The following is a 16,650-nucleotide window of genomic DNA, read 5'->3' as shown; positions in this document are numbered from 1 at the left end:
TATATGAAAATTCGCTCTGATAATTCGTCTGTGCAAATTGTCAGTTATGTGACTTTGACTTAATCTCATTGTTTAAATTAATAAAGGAAATGTTAATTAATAATTTTGGTGTAAATTTAATTTGGATGTATGTTTCTCTGGTCTACTTCAGATTTTAGCATAGTTAACCATGTATGACTTAAATTAAATGAACATGAAGCAACACAATTATTTTGATTTACTAAAATTAGTGCGCTTTCTTTAATTTTACGTTTTTTTGTGGATTGTTCTTTTGTTAAAATTGTGGAATTATTCCATTGAATTTTATGGCAATTATCAAATGCATGTTGAGGAATGTGTGATTTATGATATTCTCCGGTTTTTATGTATGATTGGTGTTCTTTGAGTCTTTTGTGTAATGGTCTTGAGGTTTCTTCTATATCAAATTTATTGCATTCGCAAGGAATTTTATAAATTACATTTTTTGTATTTTCAATTATATCATGAGGTTTTGTTACTGAAATTTGTATTACTAATTGTATTTTCAGTTTTGCAGATAGTCCTAATATTAAATTTTTTACCTATTTATTTTTTTCCTAACATTCTAAACACTTAAAACTATATAGACACCCTATACCTACATTTATCGCAAAAGTTATTTAAACTGGAACTTCTAAGCCCCAAATCTTACGCAAAGACGAAATCTATTATTAAAGCCAATTAATAGTATCATATTGACGATATTACGGGCAACCGAATCATTTATCTTAGTCAAGGGATCCAGTTTCGATATGATCCATCATTTTACTCAAACACTAAAAATAGTTGCACTGATCGAATCCGAGTGGTAGTAGTAGTAGTAGTAGTAGTAGACGACTTCGTATAGCGATAAATCAGAAGTTTACTACTAACCGGTTTTGCCTTACTCAGAATTAATAAGTCTTTGAAATTTATAGGTCTTTCATGTCGCTGTTACCGAGCAATTATTTAGCGACGAAGCAACGAATGTTGTTAGCATTGTTATATGGCTAATAGGGGCAATTAATTAGGCAAAAGTTGAACATATTTCAGGCCGATCATAGTTCGCAATAATAGTTCTAGCAGACTCGAAAAGAATGTTTATCAGTAAATTGCTGTTTCTGCATGACTCAGCAAAAGAAGCTTAATTGTTTCTTGCGATGAAATCACAACAAAGCGAGCAATTGAAAGCATTACTTTTCTATGACCGAGTAATGTCGTATTTCTGTGCATATTAAAACTTGGCTGTACATTCGGAATTCCAATGGAAGTCAGATAATTTCAATAAAGGAACAAACTCGGCGAAGTTTCTCAAACACTTCAGAATCAAATAACCATAGGAAGTTTCGCCGTCAGTAACAGATGTGGGAGAAAAGAGGATTATAAGGGGATTGTGTCAACACAATTTTTAAATGCAAACCATTATATCAACGATATTTCTAAATGGAAATTGTTTATGAAGGGATATACTTTTTACATGTTCCCTGGGTTTGGATTTGGGGTTCTTGTTTTAACTGCTGTTCTAACTGTTAATATTTGTTTAGTTTAAATTGAATATACATGTTGTGTTTCAAGTTTCTCAGGTTTTCTTGGGCATTTTTAGAGAAACCATTAGGTGCCATTTATATACTATATACAAATACTAAATATTTTTTAGCATAGGAATAATTCACATGGCCTTTGTTTGTCTTGGTGAATTCTCTTATGTTATTCCCTTTGTCTTTTTCATCTATTTCAGACACACCTAATAAATATTTATGTTACGAATGAATGGATACTTTCGAACTTTCTGAAAGACGCTCTTGTAAACTTTGGCGAACCTTCATATTTTCACATTTAGCCTATATGTTTTTAAAGGTTAGGCGTTTCTGATAAAATCTAGTTTTATAGGGCGGTTTCTGAGACGCTCTATCGATAAGACCATTACGACTGCTCATCTATTTGCAACCATTTCAGAGATATAAATATACATTTTGAAAACTTGATAGTTATTTTAAAAGACCTTTAAAATTATCCGGAAAATGTTAAGCAATAATAATGGTTTTAGGGACGCATTGCTCTGATATTAATTTTTGTTTAATCTTTTATGTATATTGAATAAATATAGAAAGTATTCAAAATAAATTTCTAAGATACTGCGCCTACAAGGCATCTATACCTTTAGATGATTTGGTTTACCAACAATTACGACATCAATTAGAAATTCAAACGCTTGAACATAGAAGATTGGAAAGTGAAATGATATTTTTATTTAAATTAATTAACTACCATATAAATTGCCCTTATTTGCTCAGTAAATTGAATTTCCATGTTCCTAAGAGAACGGTCAGAAGTCAATCTATATTTTACTTGGCAACTCATAACACCAATTACAGTCACTTTATGATTATCGACAGAGTATGCAGGACTGCTAACAATTTAGATTTGTCATTTTTTTATATTTCCTTGGCAGCATTTAAGTCCGAACTAAAGCTGAAGGTACCCATGTAATTTATTTATTGATTATTTATCTGTTATTGTTATGTGTTCATTTTTATTGTATTTTAATATTTTTATACGCATTGTATAATTCGCCATTGATTTTTTCCGTTTAATAAATTTGAATTTGATTTTGTCTTTAGTAATGTGTCACTCAGTATGCTAATTATCAGGGTGATTCAAATTTGGCGTCATTCCTTTTAAGGGGTGAGGGAGGCTCACTTGGGGAGTACGAGAAAAATATTGAAAATTTTTTTTTCGAAAATTTCTAGAAGATATTAACAGTTGAATGTCGAATTTCAACTTTGCTATTAAGCATTATTTTGAAATTGTTCCATGTTTAATTGGTGGCATATTGGAATACTTAAGCATTCAAAAAAAAAAAATCACGATCTTTGCTTCAAATTAAGTTTGTAAAAACTTTCAATCTACATTCTGTCACTTTATACCAGTATATCACAAAACTACGAATCGTATCTGCGGGATACTTAGGAACAATTTACATTATACGGATATGCCCAAACTACAATAACCAGATGGTGGTATTCCATGTTCGAAAGCCCGTGCTTTTAATGGCAGTTGCTTAGCATATTCCTCTCCCACATTTGTTTGATAAACAATATAACTTCACTACTTTAAAGCCACTTGCCTCTGCCCAATTATTAAAACAAACAGCGAAACATAATACACCAACAAACATTAGAGGCTGCCTCATAATTTAAATGGTGCGTGCATAGAGTTACGAGAGCTTAAGCGATTTGATTCGCTTTGGCTCAGATTTGAAATGCAGTTTTCAAGTGAAAATATGGAGGATTTATCAAGTAGATTTATTGAAACATTTTATACTCCTAATAGTTACTGATTGAAGAAGCAAGTTATTTTTTATTATAGTTCGTATATAATTTAATTAGCAAATTTAAAGTTCATATTTAATGCTTAGAAATTCAGCTTGATTTTGTGCAAAAAGCAGCGGTTTTAAACAACAGTTTTAACCAATCACTTCAAACATGTACCATTTTCAATTAAGAGAATTCTAGTGCGATTCATCGGTAATACGTTTGATTATGTTGAGAATGAAATCTTATTAAATATTAAAAACCACTTTTTATCGATAATTTAAAATTATTTTTTAAGGGGATAACTACATGATAATGAAACAGAACGCTCCATAAAGGAAATATCTATAATAAAAAAGGATGACTAAATAAAATAAAAAATCACACATAAATTAAAGCTGTATTGGTAATGAACCGCCGTTATAAACTGAACAGCAAGATAAACGTTACACAACCAAATTTGCCCTGTCTTCCAAACTGGATAAATTCTGATGGGTTCAAGCGATTTGATTTTTGTTTCAAGTCTTATAAGTTCCCATATGTCTATGCAGTCCCCATGTGTTTTTTGTTTGTCAGTGTTTTGGAAAAAATTAAGCACCTCACATAAATTTTCTACAATGAGCAAATATTACATTTCGGCAAGTTCGGCATTAGTTGGACAAAAAATACATACAACCCCAATACTTTAAAGATAAATGAAAAGCTCTAAATGGTTTGTTTTTTAGGATAATTCTTCTATTTACAGGATCGTCTCAAAAACTCAACTTTTTGGATGATTGTTGAGAAAAGATGAGAAAAGAGGTTCGATTTTTACAATCTATAGCTCATGTTGAAGTTAGAACTTCATCGACAAGTTAAAGCACAAATTCGACTTATAGGATTAAACGAAAAATCACCCAAATCACAGTTGCTCCTGAAATCTGTGATTCTGGAAAACCTTCAACTAAAGTGAAGTTAATTTTCAAATATTTTGGTCACGCAATCCCAGCACTTTTCTGTTCAGTCGAAAAAAAAATAACCACTGCAAAACGTAAAAGTGATTTTTTTTCATTAAATTTACGAGATGAACAAAAAATTTACAAACTTGTTTCGAGACATAATGTCTGTGGCGATGAAATGGAGACAAATATCTTTTTGCCCAAATCAAAGCATGTGGAAGTTTCGCGAATTGTGGAATCTTCCATTTGCCGCCCTGTAGAAACTGTATCTGAACCACTATTTTTTTTGAAAAACATACACTAACCGAAATAAAATTGCACTCAATAACGCTTCAACCAGAAATTAATTATCTTTCAGTAGTCGGAACTTATCCAGTTTCAACATTGGCCCAAATTTGTTCCGTTGATTTTATCAAGCAGTTTATTTTCATTAGCATAGTGTAGAAAAGCTAAAATAAAATCAGAATATTAATTCCCCAAACTAGCTAAAATTTCAAATTAATTTCTAGTCCTGAACATTTTGAATCTCGTTTGTTTAAGTTCTCTATTTCCATCCGATCGAAGCTGGAAATTGTCTTCACCAAGATGAGATTTTAGTTGGAAGTAACGAATCAAAATTCGATCAGGCAAATTTTGTGGTTTTTCGATTATACGTTCTGGGTAGATAGTTGTTAGACATATAAAAGCTTTTAGAGAGGATAAAGGTGTATAGAATCTTCCTATTGCACATTTAGGTCGATCAAACAGTCGATTCGTATCTAAACAGGGAGAAGCCGCGATCAGTAGCAAAAAAGCTCACCTTTAAAGGTTCTTGGTAAACTCATTACCAGATTCACGTCACGATTTCACAAGCTTTGGGCAATGTCTGTTTACCAAAGTTAAACGCTTTCCGAGAAACGCGAAGTTGACTTTATTCGCACTCTGCCGGATCTTAAGACACAGCTAACGAATTTCTACCTACTTTATTTCTTAATAAAACTGGCATCCTAATGATGTTGCTTATAAGTTTGAAACTTTACTGTTTATTACTGAGTATTACCGACATAACTAGAACCAGTCTTTTGCTGCTTGATACATTTTATGCACACATTGAATTTAATAATTGGAATCGTTGAGAATGGAAATGTTGCTATTTTAATTTTACTCCGTAAGTACTAAAGTGGCTTGAATTTAAATACCCTCTAGGAAATTGAATTATAAATTGCCTCTCACTCCGCACAAAGGTTTGCCGATTGGTCTGTCGTAAAGTACAATATATAGAAAATTGTGTCCATTCCTTCCAATATCCTTTATATTATGTGGCTGTCCCTTTTATGAAATTTGCTTTTTGCTGCCCAGCTTGTCCCTGCGTAATCAATATCGATGTCCCTGAGGACGATTCACTTTTAATCTGATTGATTAGGTCGCTTTGTTTGCCTGTCATTTTTTATTATCCCGAGGGTTTTACTGTTTTTTATTTTTGGCCTGTCCGTGGTTTTTATTTTCAACGAGGCATTTTTCAGCGCGATTTTGTTAACAATCCATATAGGATTCTCGTGAAAAATAACACGATGGGTATATGGGGATTTTCAACCAGATTTAGCCATAAAAATGCGGTAAGCAATTAAAAAAATTGCAAACATTTATTTTAAACTGCATGTTTGATTAATTTCAGTGTTTTAATTTACTTGCACATTTTAGTTTACCGGTAGAAGTAAAGTTGAAATGTGTTCACCGGGATTAAATGGAATTCAGAAGAAGAACCGAATAAGCTTGAGGAGAGGATGCATTATAAATATAATATGAAATTTCTGTGTCAGATCTCAGTTTTTATTATTAGTCAAATAGTTTGTTTTATAGTTTGGTTCAAGTTATGTTAGAAACCATGACATTTTGTTTTATCGAGTTGGCCGTAGAAGAAACAGCTTTTCGTTAGCGGTCATCACGTGTTATATTTTTGAGTTAATATTGTTGCTGATTTGTTTTTCAAATTGATAAGTTGACGTTACGATTATAATTTTTATGTTATGCATTATAAAGATAGATCGGCCAGAAATCAAATCAATCAATCATGAGTCAGTTTAAAGAAGCGCGACTTCAATAATCGATAAGAAATATTTTTGACAAACGGAAGATGGCAAAAACATACCTGATAATACCTTAGTTATTGAGTGGCAAAGATTATAATTTGATCATTTCACATTTATGGAAAGATAGATAGAAGGTATTGGGACGTCAAAGTTTATTGAGCAATTTTGTTAACTCGCCGATCAGCAAAATAGTCTTTCCTTTGAAAATTTATTTTAAATGTCGATTGCTTTTTGTCCTTGGTTTATCTGGGATTCTAATTCCTGATTGTTTCTGAGTTTTCTGCTAATTCGCTTTTAAAATAGGACTTAGTGAAACTATTTATGAAGGTATAAGCAAAGGTTCGATGTTTTTCATTCATCTTAATATACTTATGTAACTAAAAATTATTTGAATAATTTGAACATTTGGAAATCTTAAAGAAAGTTTTGGAATTAAAACCGTATCGAATCATCTATTTGCGGTCGATTGTTCTTTTTTAAATGAGCTTGCTTTCTCAAGCCTAAGGACTTTCAATACTCTTCATTACAAATGGATAACATGAACATGAAAGATTGAATCGTTGACCATCTTCAGATGCTTTTTATTATCCGAGATGCATTAAGTGTTGTCACAACTCAGCTTTTTTAGATAATTTTGAAAAGGGTAAAGTTGTGCAAATCTTTGAATATATAAACATTCAAAATACATATAATTCTAATTGGAGCAAAAGCGTCAAGATAATTCATCGTTAATACAACTAAATTATTGCTATCTATTAAAGCCATAGTCCGAAACAGAAAACGCACCACAGATATGTTGCAGACTCAAATTGGTTAACACCCAGCAATGATAAGTGGCAGATTCAATATGGGCAATTTGTTGTTTACTGTACCTACCCACTTTGCATTCTACATAAGAAAGTTGAGAAAAGACAATATAAATGGCAGTTAGTGTTTTCTTGACAATAATATTAATGGGAAAGCAAATTTGCTACTTAATAGCCCTAGTGCGGTAAACCATGAAAGAGCGCTTGGCGGAAAATATTACCAACGATAATTTCAGTCTGTACGAACAATGCTGTCGCTTGCCTTATTTCGAATTTCTATAACAGGGTTGGATATTAAATATATTTAAACCAGCAACATAATTACCTGCTTCTTCAACGTTCTGGGTTTTAATGAACAAATATTTTTGCCTTTTTCGTACATTATAATCTTTCGGATTTTCTCTTATCAGTGTGAAATGTTTCTTTGAAATTTGCTGATCTATCTTCTGCTATTTTAGGAGCTTCTAGACATTTTTATCTTCACTGAGCTGAATAAAAAAACTGCTGAGTTCATTGATTCAATTCTCCTTCTCAATAAATAGTTTTGTTCTGCGGTCAACGGTCTCGTTAAATTCTACATAAAAGAAAAAAATTGATACACTAAAATGTTTCATCGTTAGTTTTATTGTACAAGAGCGGTAAAGTAAAATTTATTTTAAAATACATGAGCTAATGATAGCCTATAACATTTTTAGTGTCACTTTAATAAAAACCGTTTTACTAAATGATAATCCGTTCTGCTAATGTATGAGTACTTATAACCAAGTTGAGACCTCGATGAAAATCGTTATATGCAAATGAATTAATAAAGTTAGGAACTATTTCCGATTCCAGCTGCGCTGAACAGCATCTTCTGCAAGTCGCGCGGCGGCTAATTGATTAACATTTAATAAAAGTAATTAGCATTCGTTAGCATAATCGGAACTCCTAAATTTTGAATGTAATTTAGGGGCTGAATTTCCATAAACATCTCTTCGGAAAGTGAACTGCTGGATGTCGCCTTATTTGCATCTTACACCTGAATCGAGAGGCAAAGGCCGTGTCGAGAGCGGTTTGGTTCCTCAGCGACTTGTTTACTGCCGCTAACTTCATGAAAGTTAGAGATATATGGTAATTGGGATACTGTTAACTGCAGATGCGCTGGAATATGGAAATTATGAGTGTAATCTGTCGACCATTTTACGGCATTTTAAATTCTTCTGCTGATTGTGAATTATGGCCTAATTTGAAATGATCCAGTGCTACACGTGTACCATAACTTTATTAGTCTAGAACAATATCATATTTTCATGGAATTATATGTGATTTCTGTGGTCAATAACAATATGGGACGAATTCTGCATATCCATAAATCAACACCTAACATCATCAGAGAATTGTGGACAGTTTCGAAAAGTATAATGCAATTGGAACCCATGGGATGGCTGGCATGGAATTGACCCAAATCGACTGTGCTGAAGACAAACAACATGTTTGAAAATACATCGGAAATGTATTTTTGGAATTACTGAAGGCAATATGTTCTTGATAATAGCAGAAGTTGATATTGATACCAAAACTGTAGAATATCAAAAAGCACACGTTAATCTGATTGTAAACTTGTAAAATACTGGACAAATAGAATACTACTTTTAATAGAAAATACATGCCAAGGCGTAAAGTAGCAACAACGCTACACATTAAAACTGATGATGGTGGAAAACACCGAAACGTTTTCTTAAATTGATAAATGAACAATAAATAAATGACTGAAGAACCCAGGATTTGATTTTAATTTTGGAATAGAAATAAATGCTTTTTGAATGCTTTCTAAAATTAAACAATAAATAACAATGTTAAGAAATAAATTTGCAGATTGCTAAATATAAATGTCTAGTATTGAAATAAACAAGTAAAATAGGAAAGCTGATAAGACATCATCCATTATTCTTATGATGTGCGTTTTGTAGATAATGATTGAGGTTTCTTAATCCTTGTGAAAGCATGCACTGGGTTATTGTTATATTGTAATATAAGAAAGTTACGGTATACATATAGTAGACAGCACTAAACTATTGCAAATTTTTGTTTAGCACAATATTAAAATCAGTAAACTGACAATCTCAAGTTAATTTGCTGTGGAATTGAGGGGATCCAGCAGTACTCACAATTTTTTTGTGCAGTTCCGTCTTTCTTATACCCGCAGTTTTTCCTCTTTGCCACTGTTCCACTCACAAGAAACATCAAAGACATGCATAATGCAAAAAATCTATAGCTTTGGAACTATTAATTGACAATATCCATACTAGGAAATTATGCTATAGACACAAACCTGATCTGTTCGCATTATAACATTTAAAACCTAACTTTTGTAAAAAAGCGATGTCCTGATAGGCACTTTTATTTTATTGAAAACGTGGAGGACATTTATCACTTTCAACGCAAACGATTTCAAAATTTGTTTTCACCGTCAAAATCACCCTATAAAGTGCCACAAAGTTTTAGGACGTGCTTACAGATGAAACTTCGAGTTGGACAGAGGAAATTGAGTTTCCGCCATCAAAGTTGAGCTTTGTTGTCTATACCATTATAATGTTAGGGAGATATAGAAGCTTGAAAACTCTACAAACCGTGCGACGTCTTTAAATAAAAAAATGCATACTTATAAATGGAAAATATTTATAACGGTAATGGATTGTTGCTTTTTTAGATTCAAAGCAACCTTTACTTTGAAACACATTTCTAGCCCTGCCACTCTGAACTGTGAACTCAAAATATTCTGTCGCAAAACTTCAGGTTACATCTATAATTGCACAACGTCATCCTCTGGTTTGGCATAATATCTAATTCAAAAGCAATTTCGTTGTACCGAGCTTTTGTGATTAAATGTTCGTTTGAAAACGGAGAGGTGTTTGCAGCTAACCGAATTAAATACAATTTCATTTTAAAACGTTTAGGGTTTTGTTTATGGATTTAATTCATACAGCGTTTAATCAATATCGCTGTATAATTTCAAAATCAGAACTTTTTTTTCTGTATATACATATTATGTTTTGTAGGTTTAAATTAGAGGAATCATATTTCTAAATGTGTGGGGATGTTAATGTAGACCTGAATTTGCATGGGGATTATGGCTCTGCTTTTCGATTATTTATTTATAGTCGAAATTTTAAAGTTGTTATAGGTTTTGTAAGAGTTTATAGATAGTGTTAAAAGTTATAACATAAAGCGATCCGTTCGTTACTCGGATTTAGGAAAAGTCACTTGTTTTTCATTCACTCAAAATAAATATATAGGATTTATAGTACAGACTTCAAACTTAATCAACTATTTACGTGAATTATCACTATTTACGTGAAAATTTGAAATATTTTTAAAATGACGTAATGACAACTAGAGCTTTGCAGCACAACCAATTCGCTAAATTTAAGCCAAAGAGTGGTTTTTAAGATTCCGTTTGATATTTCGCATGTTGCGTAAATACCAGAAACCAGAAAGAAAGTTTCTAAAATGATTTTTGGTGTAAAAAAGTGCACATTTTACAACTCTATCGCGCAATTATGACAAGAACTTTGCTGTTCAATTATCTAAATTTGAGCGAAAGACTAGGAACGATTTAATTTGGAATTTTTGCATTTTGCTTGAATACTAGAAACATTTATAAAATTATATTTGATAAAAAAAATTGTTTTTATGACTCTATCGCGCAATGACAACTAGAACTTTGCAGCTCAACCGTTTCTCTAAATTTGAGCCACAGACTAAGAGCGGTTTTCAAGACCCGATCTTATTTTTAATTTTAGCATTTTGGGTGAAAACTCAAAACATTTATAAAATGTCCTTTGGTATTAAAAATGCGTATTTGAAGACTATATCGCGAAATGACAACTAGAGCTTTGCAGCTCCACCAGTTCTCTAAATAAATTGAGCCAAAAAACTAAAAGCGGTTTTAAAGACTCTATTTAATTTTGAATTTTTTGCTTGAAAACTGGAAACATTTCTGAAACGATCGAAGTCTATAAAAGTCGAAATGGAGAAAACTGTTCACCTTTTAATATCAATGTCGGTTCTATCCCAACATCTGCTACTTTGCGACCCCACATATGTTCTAATTTTTATAGTTACGTCTCATGTCTTAGTCTAGTGATATTAATTTAACTAAAATATCTTCCACATTCTCTAAACAATTTTTTCTGATATTATGCATTTTGAATATATACATATACCGTAAAAAAGTTATTAAAGGATTATGAAAAGGTGCCGATGAAATTCACTACTTTCCACATGAAACATTTGGGCATATTTAAGGGCAACTGGAATTAAATTATATAACATACCGACAAGCCTAAATACACCCCGAGGAAGCCATTTGGAAGCCACAAATTACTGTTTCAAATTTTTAATTGTGTCCTTAGGCAGCCTATAATAAATCAGCCAGAAATCCTGTAGGCCCTCCTTATCCGAAGGGGTCGACGGACGAAAAAGCCTTATAACAGGTACAAAAGCACCCTTAAGGGCTGCTATTAAAGCACAAGATTGGCCCACCCTTGGGAAAACCGTCTCTGTCGAGAGTGCATTTTAACTTTATTAGGGTTCACTTATGAGTGTTTTGAATAATATTCACATATTCGCTCAAAACGTTTATCGGTCAGATGTAACAAGTCAATCGGAATATGAAAAGATGGGAGCTTCCGTTGAAGCCCTGTGGGTGAAACGAGAAACCATTTGCTGTAAGAAATTTACATTTTTTCACTTCAATTAGAGATAAATAGAATTTACAAAAATCCTCAAAAAAACGGAATGATTTTCAAGAATACAGCGATAAAACAATTTATAAATCCATAAAGCATTATGCACATGAGGAGGGAATTGGAGCTGCATGGAGCTAAGCATGGAGCTTTGCTCTTTAATTTTGAATTTGAAATTGAGTTCATACAGTAATTCTGCAACTTCTCCTGGCAGAATTTAAAGAATTTTCTTCAGCATATTCAGATCACGCTCGCATGTTATAGAAACGCGTTGCAAATCCGAATGTTTCATACTGGAACATAATGGAGCCATAATTTACATGCAATAAAAAGAAAATTAGTTCAAAACCCTTGAGTTCTTGGGAGAACGTCGTTGCGCTAGTCGTTCTCAATGTTCAGTTTAGCAAAATTTCCAGGAAGAGATCTCGATGGCTCTGATTTATCTCTACTTGAACTCGCATAAATCAAAGGAAATATTTAAGAGTGGTATCGTAAAAGAGCAACTTTGTAATATCTTTAACGGCTACCTGAATTCGCTGTCGTACATTCTATACGATTATGTTTAACAATGGGGCACAACTTCAAGGCGCGCCTTTTAAGGCTGGATCGTTTTACATATTTATGGCAGAATTTCTCGATCGGGTTAGGATCGTTTAAAGTGTCAAGCCGTTGCTAGTTACTAGTTATTTGATCTGCTTTAACGTGAAGAGGGTGTAGTCGTTTGAACCGCATACTTTAAATTTACATTTACATGATGTATGCTTCCAGAAACCATTTGAAGAAGGGAAATCTGTCTATCGTACAACTTGAGATACTATTTATATTTTACTTTACTCTGGGATATTCATTTTATCATTATTATCGTTTTTGGGTCATTTATTGCTAATTCCACTGTAGTGTTTTCAAACCAAGTTATGTTTTAGAGTAGATAGCGAATAGATTAAAGATCGAGATTATATCGGATCGAATTTTCCGATCTTGTGTCTAAGATTAAGTAGCTATTTCTTCAAATATTCGTTATTTGGCAATGAAAGAAAGAGGTGTTTGAAATTATCGCATTACCAAACAATTTCGTAGTTTGCATGACTCGCTCTAGTGTGGACTTGAACTTGCTCTGAGAATTTTGGTCAATAACAATCATTTGATCAATAATTCCTCGGCTTCCAACTGGAGCAAGAAGAAGGTTGCATTTTTTAACTAGTTCAGCTCACTTGCTTTAGTAGAAAATCTCAATAATAAAAAAAATGCAAACGCTGTTCTCATGATTTGCTTCAAGTAAAAGCTTTCTTTAAACTTTTTCTCGACTGTAATTTCCAGAAGAAGTAGATACTGTAGTAGAGACTTAAGTATGGAAATCATAGAAAATGCAGCTAAATCAGGATACCTACTTCTCGATTTTTGTCTCCCTACATTTTTCTAAGAGTGAAATATTGTTGAACTTTTAGTAAATTTAAAGTAGAGGTTTGTGTGTGTACAACCTGCAAAAATAAAATGTAATTTCACTATCCAAAAAATGTTCTCAAGTTTCTTAGGAAAGGGGACTGGTCTTTTAATATTTCTCTCTATTAGATCTAGAGCAAGACATTTGATATTTTTATTTGCCGCAGCCACTTGAGTTTAAAATCCGCAAAAAAATCGAGTTAAATGGAATCGGGAATCGAGATTTGGAAAAAGTTCAAACATTATCCCCCGAGATTTGTTCAAAGTGGAAGTTTTCCTTACTCAAACAGCAAAAGAAGGTGTTCAATATGAATACGTAAAGATTTTACAGCAAATAGAAGATTAAGCCGCTGTATAACATGTATAAAAACAGGCGCAAATTATCAGTTATCCGTGATTTTTGCTGGATTTTTAATTTAATTGGAAAAAGTGCATTCCCTTGTGCTTCCACTTTCATTCCTACACCCTCTTCTATTGAACCGTTTGACTTACGGACTAATTGGAGTTAATGTGAATAATTCAATAGCAAAAGCTTCTGGCACCGGTAGCTCCGATAACCTTATTGATCCAAATTTAGCTAAGGAAAACAATCTTTCGTTTTAGAAAGCGCAAAGTTTCAATCACTTCAACAACTTTTCCATTAAAAATTGACTATCACTACTGAATAACATTAAAACATTGGTTTGATCATTTGCTAATAGATTATTTTTTTGAATACCAGTGCCTTTGATGTTGCTGCATTATGTGGAGGGTTTGTCCCGACCAATAAAAAATATGTCATTCAGTCTGTCATTAATAACGTAAATATATGAAGCATTTCGAGAAAACCACACACATTTTCGTTATTTAGTGCCTTAAATAAGTTAAAACGTAATCAATTAACGCGGTAATTGTTGCTGTGCTGAGTTCCACATTCTTATACTTGCTGATTATTTTGCGAAACTGCTTGTACTTGCCGTTCAAATATTCAACACGATCTAAACCATGTCTACCATGTTGTAATAAAGGAAAGTTAGGAAATTTATCTTTCTATGCCTGAACACACGAAAGGGGGCTTAGGAAAATATATTTTTCCCGTTGAAAGCTGGATACTTTGTTCTGGCAAATTCATTTCAAACAGATTCAGAAATTCGACTTAATCCATCTGTTTAGTAAACACAATGATTCAATTTATTTCTTATTCAGTTTGATTAAACGCGATTTAATTGAGAATACTTAAATGAATGTACTAAATGTGCCAAAACACATTTAACAGAACAGCTTCTTGCCATTATTTATAATTTATGATGTTGAAACCGGTTACTTTGCAATTGTTGTTTCATTGAACAAGCGTTTTGTAGGTATATCCTTACTGATACTATTAGGGATTTATGTTAATTTGGTAAATTGCGACTGGCACTTTAAAGAGCAAACTCGACGTTCGTTGAGTGAAATAGTCTAGTTTAAACGGTAGTTTCGAGCCCATATTTGTCTTTATAATTTGCAGAAGAAAGGCTTCGGTTCACGTGCCCCTTTAGGCGTAAGTTTTCATGTGAAAACACTGAGAATACTATTATTTGCTTGAAAACTCTTACCTTAAAGTACTTGATTGTGGATTTCACGATTTCGTTTTCCCATCGCCTAATGTATGATAATCATTAAACCGATAGATATCAGTTGTCGTGTCTCCGTTGAAGTCGATATCCGAGCACATGATTGATTTATATGAATATTTTAAGTATTTAATTAAACCCATCAATCTTTAGTGAGAAATTGCTCTGCGGCACGCATACGACTAAATGTCATGAAATAGATATGATGTTGACACATCATTAACGAAAGGAGTGAGTAACTGAGTGAAAACCTCCGCGATTCATCTTCAAGCCCTGTAACTGGCCATTATATGCGATTTATCAAGGTACCTACCTAGGTGTTAAGTGAATCGCCAATGGGAATTAATTAATAAAAACTGGATTAAAGAAGATGATAAATCTTTCCAAGGTTAGAGACGTATTTACCAAGTCCAAGGAAGTACGAAACACAATCAACAACTTAATTTCAGCGAAAGTTTGGTTACTAAAGTTTAGACCGAAACCTGCTAAATTGACTGAAACATTGTAATTTGTGTAGAGGCGAAACCCCAAGTTTTACTGGTGCTAAGTTTCGAGGCCAGGAGAAATAGAGGTGTTGATAGGAGGAAATTCTGTTACGTATTAGTTTAATTCACTTTTGGATCATTTTTTTCCTATTTGTGGGCAAAAAGTCTGAAAATTAGAAGGCATTGTTATGCATAAAAAATATGACTTCTTAGAACAGTTTCCTTATGTAGATACCTTACGTATGATAAAATTGATCGCAAATAATCGAAATTAATGAAATCTTGTAAACTTTGGGGTGGATTATACCATTTATTTAATTATTTGGAATGAGATTAAGCATTAAACGGTAGTTACGGTTTAAATTGTGTTTACATCAACATTACAACAATACAAATTAAGTCCATCATCATTTTTCATTTTAAAACGTGACGATGTATATTTATGGCAATACAAGCAGCCGTTAAACGTGCCAAATTCAGCATATGTGTTTTAAACGGAGTTTTATTTTTCTAGAATATTTTAATATTTGCTTTAGTTCAATTTATGCGCTTTTTTCAGTGAAGAAAAACTAATTTTTTGTTTTTAAAAATAAAGTTTGACTTCTCATGTCAACTTATACAGTTTCCTCTTGTCTCTATTTCAAAATAATATGATGTAGGTACACAGATGATTGATTGAACATTCGTTTTCATCTTTCGTTTGTTATCGTGTTATTTTCACTGTCCTTTTGTTATGCAAATGAATAGGTTTTAATGTAAACGAATATTGCCGATATTATCAGAACTAACAATAAGTGAAAGTTTCACAGTCGAGTCGAAAGTAGTTTTACATCAAAAGCGCTAGAGAATAAGAAAAATTAAAAATACAAATATGTCAGGAAATAACACATTTTGTCCCCGATGTCACTCAACTAGTGTGCCAATACACTGTATTAGTTCACTTTATTATTACAGTTCATTCAGTACTTAAAACATTTTTTTGTGGAAAGCAGTGAAAAAACCAAATCGGAGTAGCTGCTTCTGCAAAAATCCGTTTTATAGCATTCACTAACTGGTAATTACGACTTTCAGTTTTTACCCTCCGACATTATGTAGACGTATATCTGCATGGTGGCGTAAATGTGGGTTTCACCTTTGTAAGTGGGAAGCACTGGCCTGTAATAACTATAAACTTTGCCTGATTTGTGTGAAGGTGTTATTTTTGCGTCTCGAATATATTTCAATTGTACCATACAGACCTGTCTGGGAAAGTTCATGTTTATCCTTATAAGAGGAAATTTAC

General features: G+C 32.6%; 1 protein-coding gene and 1 long non-coding RNA gene across 21 annotated transcripts in view; both read left to right on the top strand.

Annotated features, from left to right (window-relative positions):
• The window catches only part of LOC109539304 (collagen alpha chain CG42342), a 133,008-nt gene that overhangs the window by 34,309 nt on the left and 82,049 nt on the right, over nt 1-16,650 (top strand). The gene's annotated exons all lie outside the window — the stretch shown is intronic.
• LOC125502513 lies at nt 15,111-15,561 on the top strand. The gene is made up of 2 exons (XR_007280279.1): nt 15,111-15,271; nt 15,333-15,561. It is a non-coding gene; the product is annotated as an uncharacterized LOC125502513 (long non-coding RNA).

This window comes from Dendroctonus ponderosae, unplaced genomic scaffold (assembly GCF_020466585.1).
Source record: "Dendroctonus ponderosae isolate FM_Combo_2020 unplaced genomic scaffold, Dpon_F_20191213v2 Dpon_F_20191213_1, whole genome shotgun sequence".
Lineage (NCBI taxonomy): Eukaryota > Metazoa > Arthropoda > Insecta > Coleoptera > Curculionidae > Dendroctonus > Dendroctonus ponderosae.
This window is presented reverse-complemented; position numbering and strand designations above follow the sequence as displayed.